The sequence below is a fragment of the Molothrus ater genome, chromosome 2 (assembly GCF_012460135.2).
Source record: "Molothrus ater isolate BHLD 08-10-18 breed brown headed cowbird chromosome 2, BPBGC_Mater_1.1, whole genome shotgun sequence".
NCBI lineage: Eukaryota > Metazoa > Chordata > Aves > Passeriformes > Icteridae > Molothrus > Molothrus ater.
This window is the reverse complement of record NC_050479.2, coordinates 101,230,505-101,236,910: the sequence shown is the minus strand read 5'-3', so window position 1 is coordinate 101,236,910 and position 6,406 is coordinate 101,230,505.

Sequence of the window (6,406 nt, the reverse complement as noted above, 5' to 3'; positions counted from 1 at the left end):
ATGTTCTCTCCTAGACCTGCTTATCACTCCACTTTGCCTGGAATGGAAGGGGTGGAGGAGAAGGAGAAAGCACACTTCATTAAACCAATGCAGCACAAAACCTGGACACATGTTCTCATCAGGAAAGCAAGCACAACAGCACTTCCCTAGCCTGCAGGGACACAGTGAGAGGCCGTTAAAGACTTTTGCAATGATCAGATACTTTAGCCATGAACATCCTCCTGAGAGCTTAAAATTGATGGGATGAGGTATCATGACTGTACAAAACTCTAATCTATCAAAGCAATAATCTAAGGAAGAAAGACACTTTACAACACAGTTACACAGCAGATGGTTAGTGACTCATGATGTGTTCCACCAATTGTACACAGGAAAACAGTATCAATAAAATATGCTGACATGACAGATTAATAGCTTAGAACTGCAATCCAGGAGAGGTTAGACTGGCCTATCCTTCCTCTGGGGTTCTTAACAAGAAGGAATTAAATAAATATTACAAACTGAAGATTAAATGCAAGTAATATTAAAGCAAGGCTTTGGTCTGCATGGAGACTGTAAAACTGGTATCACAGGACTCAAGTGTTTAATGTGCTGCAGTGACACCGCTACAACACTGCACTGCTGCTCATGCTGCCAACCCACTCCAGGATCTGAGAAGCCAGAAGTGCTCCTCTGGCTGTGGCACCACCTCTGGCAGCATCATGGGCCTGATCCTTCTCATCCTTTGCATATCATTGTGATCACTCCCATCCTGGAAAAAAACAAAAAAAAAAATAACCAGAAGGGTGGTGGTTTGTTTGTTTATTTGTTTGATTGATTCTTTGTTTATTTGTTTTAAACTTTTTGGAAGTGAAACACATCTTCCTGGAGCTTATCACTGCTAAATAATTTCTTGTGAGGCAGATGATTTCACCTCATGTACATATTCTTCTCTTAGACTTTCCTGTTTAGATTCCAACAGAAACTGGGTGGAGATGAAGGAACAGTGGTTATTCACACCAGATCATTTAAAGCACTTAGAATAATTGTCTAAGATGGTTTAGAACTTCCATAGTCAGTGGAGGGAAGGAAGATGCTCCAAAAGGCAGTTGGGAGCCCTGGGGCTGAGGTCAGAACTGGCATTTTGGTTGGAAGCTGCTGTGTTTCAGGTGATGGTTTCCCATCCAACCCTAACCATGAAACCTTGCCCACAAAAGGTTCCATTTGCTTCAGCCTTCTCCAGCATTCAAGGAAGTGGATGTCTAATTCAGTTGGCTCTCCTTCCTGTGAAGGTGATGGACAGTATGGTCCACTGCTCCACAGGGGTCTGGAACAAGCCTTTCCCATTTCAGACTAGCGTAAGGAATTCAGGAAAATTCTGGAAATTTGGATCTCTGTTTTGGAAGAAGCAAAACAGAAAAGGAAGAAAAGAAGGAAAAAGAACAAGAGTGGGGGGGAAGAGAAGGAGAAAAGAAAAGGAAAGGAAAGGAAAGGAAAGGAAAGGAAAGGAAAGGAAAGGAAAGGAAAGGAAAGGAAAGGAAAGGAAAGGAAAGGAAAGGAAAGGAAAGGAAAGGAAAGGAAAGGAAAGGAAAGGAAAGGAAAGGAAAGGAAAGGAAAGGAAAGGAAAGGAAAGGAAAGGAAAGGAAAGGAAAGGAAAGGAAAGGAAAGGAAAGGAAAGGAAAGGAAAGGAAAGGAAAGGAAAGGAAAGAAAGAAAAGAAAAGAAAAGAAAAGAAAAGAAAAGAAAAGAAAAGAAAAGAAAAGAAAAGAAAAGAAAAGAAAAGAAAAGAAAAGAAAAGAAAAGAAAAGAAAAGAAAAGAAAAGAAAAGAAAAGAAAAGAAAGAGGGAGAGGGAGAGGAAGGAAAGCATGAAAAAAGCTACCTTTGTTTCTTGTTACATTAAATTTAAAACACCACACTGGTAGCAATATATTGGCCTCATTACACAAAGACAGTAAGATCCAGCTAGCTCATAATTCCACCAATAAAGATCATGATTTGTCAATAAAAATTAAGGCAGTCACTGATCCATAGTCTAGATTTCCTGCTTGGAGTGGAATTGTAAAATATGATGATCAAATTTGGTGCAAAACAGAGCAAATGTGAAAGGTAAGCCAGGTAAAAATATACTCCTCCTCTTGCCACTGTCACAGGAAGCCAGACAGGACCAGGTCCTTCATCAGAACACCCCAAACCACCTACAGCCATTGTGAAGAGAAATCCCATTTTTTAAGCTGTATGGAAAATCTTTGCTCATGATTTTATGTGTAACTTTTTTGGCAACTTAGAAAAAGAGGCACAGAGGGGTTTGACTGAAAACTGATGACACAATCTCTCCCTGCTCTTAGCATTTTGGCATGCAGCACAAACGCATTTCTGAAATCCCTCCAGTATCTAGATCTGTACCTGGAATCTTTTTAGGACTAATATTAAAAGTGTATAGAAGACTAGAGGCAGGTCTGCTCAGAGGACTGAACATCAAATTAGTTCCCCACCTTTCTATCAGTGAACAATAAAAAGTCAAGTGTCTTGTGTGATATACTTTAGCCTCTGGTGGGAAAAAAATGTTGATAAAGTATCTTGAACTTAATTTCAAACTAATTTGTTTGGTGTTTTCTCAAAGAGCCTTAAAAATGTTGGCAATCTCCTAAGCGTGACTACAGGTCTTGTTTAGTCAGCTCCTAACCCCACCACTGAGCCCCGGTCTTCCAGGAACACAGGCCAAAATAAAACACTTGAAAAAAAAATACATGTGGCCTTTACTTAGAAGTCTTAAGGCTATCCAGATCATAAATTTGTTTTGGGGTGTGTGGCAATACTCATTTACTCCCAATTGATTGTTTTATTTGTGGGAGCTTTTCAGCCAAGGTAGAAAGCCAGAAAGTGCTGATCATAGTAAATCCATAACATACCTTTAAGTAATAGCTGAAGGTACTCACCAAAACCTATCCTCAGGTAAAAAAGATATAAGAGACATTCATTCAAACATCCTGGTTTGATCCCACATCTTGGGCAGATGGGGTGGGGAGTATGGATTCTGCCCCTCTGCTCTGCTCAGGTGAGACCCCACCTGCAGAGCTGCCTCCAGCCCTGGGGTCCAACATCAGAAGGACATGGAGCTGCTGGGGAAAGTCCAGAGGAGGCCACAGAGATGCTCTGAGGGCTGGAGCCCCTCTGCTCTGGAGACAGGCTGGGAGAGCTGGGGGTGTTCACACTGGAGAAGGGAAGGCTCCAGGGAAATGGAATTGTGGCCACAGTAACTGAAGGGAACCTGTAAGAAAGATGGAGAGAGGCTAATTACAAGGGCCTGGAGGGACAGGACAAGGGGAATGGCTTCCCACTGCCAGAGGGCAGGGTTAGATGGGATACTGGGCAGAAATTCTTCCATGTGAGGGTGTTGAGGCCCTGGCACAGGTTGTCCTGAGAAGCTGTGGCTGCCCCATCCCTGAAAGTGTTCCAGGCCAGGTTGGGTGTGTCCTGGAGAAACCTGGTCTAGTGGAAGGTGCCTTGCCCATGGCAGGGTGTGGAACTGGGTGACCTTTAAGGTCCCTTCCAACCCAAACCATCTATTACTCAATGATTGTATGATTTGCATCAATGAAGATGACCAGGGGGATAGTAATGTCATTATTAGAGGGCTGCAAACAAAAAAGCAAAACTCTGGAAAACAAAGAACATCTGGATTTGAGGGGGAGATGAGGCTCTTCTGAGTGTCAGCAAAGGAGCAGGGCAAGGTACCCCACACCAAGCAAACAGCTTGTGGCCTCACTACAGCCACAATGGTAAAGCTGCTTCTGGGAAGCTTTGGGATGAGGTTTGCTTTCAAGTTTTAATTATTTAAACTTCAAAGGGGAATCAAAAGAACTTGGGCTTGTGGGGCAGAGCTTTTCATGGTCTTCACCATGGCATTTTTCTGAGGGAGGGGTCTGCATCTGCACTCATGTTTCAGTTCACAACAAACCCAAACCAAAGAGGTGAGCTCCAGGTGAGCACCTATCACATGCTGACCAAGAGTGGGCCACAGGACTGGCTATAGCTAATTAAAAGACGAAAGCCCTCTGAACTGTGGATGGGAAGTCATCAGCACTTTTCCACTCTGCATAGCCTGGAGGTGGGGCTACAGCCAGGCATCTTCACCAAAGAGCTGTGGTTAGTGGTGGGGTATGGCTGAAGGCTGCATCAAGAGATGCAGAAGCTCTCAGAATTCATAGCCATGTCTACACTGCCAAATAACAAAGTCTAGTGAGTGTCCCTGACCCTGAGACCAAGGGGTATGGACCAGTATCCACCTTGCTCAGGGCTGTCCCTCTCTTGAGCACAGCCCCCTAGAGAGCACATGGCTTCCCCCAGATCAGGTGTTGCCCCTCTGGCCCTAAGACAACAGAACTGTTTTGTGTGTTTTGGCCAAGTTAAACTGTCTGCAATAATATGTGAGGTGTGCTGCAGACCACTGGAGTGGTGTTTTCTAGCAGGAAACCAACGTTTGAGGGTGTGAAGCCTCTTCAGATATGCTGCATGGGACCAGCAAGACCTAAACAGGGTCAGATTGACATGATTGCCTATGAGGACTCTTGAGTAAATTCACTTCAGGCTGAGTATGTGGCAAGGGAATGAGCAATGTGGATCATCAGGATGGTCTCAAGCTCATCTTTTGGTGTTCTCCTGGTCAGCAATGCAGACAAATGCTTTTTGCTGGGTCAGCCATGTATTAACGTGCAGCTGAAAGAGGCATTGTGCCTTCTGCACCTTGCACATACAGCTTCCTCCCTTTGCTCCCAGCCTTTAAGAAACTGAAATGCAATGTGGAAAATTCAGGTCTGGGGGAAGAGTTTGAAGAAAAACCCGCATTACTCCTCCACTCATCAAATTCCTCAACTCTTTGAACACGAACCACAATAAAACCAATATTATAACAAAGGGGACACTACATTGGCATCTCTTTGAATATGAACCACAATAAAGCCAATATTATAACAAAGGGGACACTACATTAGCATCCTTAGTGAGTGCACCACACATGGGGTAAGAGACACCTGACCAAACACAGTCATCACCATGTCCCCTCGTGTTTGAGCTAGTCATGTCCAGCTTACCCTGAAGGCAACATAGAAAGAAGGACATTGACACATATTTTCCCTGACATGCAGTATTGAGACAAGGTAGATGAACTGCCCTCCAAGAAACTCTCCAAACCAAAGACATCTGAATGCTGATGCAGGTGAGAAGAATCCATGTCCAGAAGGAACCAAGAACCCTTTCATTTACAACACTGCTTCAAATACAAGCACTTAAAAATAACTCTTAGGAACCCAAGACACTCCATTACATGGATGCAGGTGGGATGGGTGAGCCTGTGGAGTATATGCAGAAGTAGGGAGTGCTAGACTTGAGATGCAGTGAAGGACTTTAAGCAACAATGGAAATGTGCAGGGTTAAACCAGAATCTCTATGCAAAGGAGAATGCATTGTCTGAGCAAAAGCTTTCCAACACCAAGGGGCAGTAAACAAGCTGCAGGAAGAAAAGCTGTGGCAACTGCACTACATAAGTAGAAAGAATAATACGCTGCTTTCCTGTTGGCAGGAGTAATGTATTTCCCTTTCTGGGCATGGGTGAAAGGCAGGTCCCACAACTCCAGCATCCACCTCACCACGCATGGCTGGTTGGGAAATCCCAATCTCTTGGCAAAGGCAGTTTTGTAGCTGTGATGGCTCATGGAAAGGCAACTGACCTGTTCAAACCCACCCTGAACCTCTGAAAAGTGAGCACTGGCTGCCAGGGTGAGACGCTCTGGAACTCGTGCTTGTAGAATCCAGCCCCAGGAGCAGGGCAAAATTCAGCAAAATGCAACATAATTAACTTCAGATGTACCTGTCAAGATGTCACAGACACAGTCCTGGAGAGGAGCAGCATATTATTTGTTTCTCATAATGTAGCAATTATCTTGTTGTAAGAGGGGCTCTCTCCAGGGCTCCCTTGCTGCCTTTTGTTTTCCTTCCACATTGATTCACACATTATTTAACTTTTGACTTGGACACAGCAGGTTAAAGCATTTAACAGCTTGGCTGCTTGCTCAGACAGAGCTCAGAAAGGGAGGGGAGGAGGAGGTGGCAATTTTTTGCCTTAAATTTTCAAGGTTTCTGTGCTACATTTTTCTAAGGGAGAGACGAAAGAGAAGGGAAGGGAAGGGGGGAGTGGGAAATGGCATTCCACAAAGACGGAGTCACATTTTCCAGGATTATAACATGCTCTCTGCTGTCCCCAGCTTTCACTGGGAGATGCATTCCTGCTCCACAGTGGAGAAAAGGTCAGTGGTAAAAATTTCGCAGGAACTCCATCATTGTCCTCATGGGACACGTTCATCAGGAGGAGAGAGTCAGGCGTCGTGCTCTGTCGACAGAAATCCACATCACAAAACATATTATTGGGGGA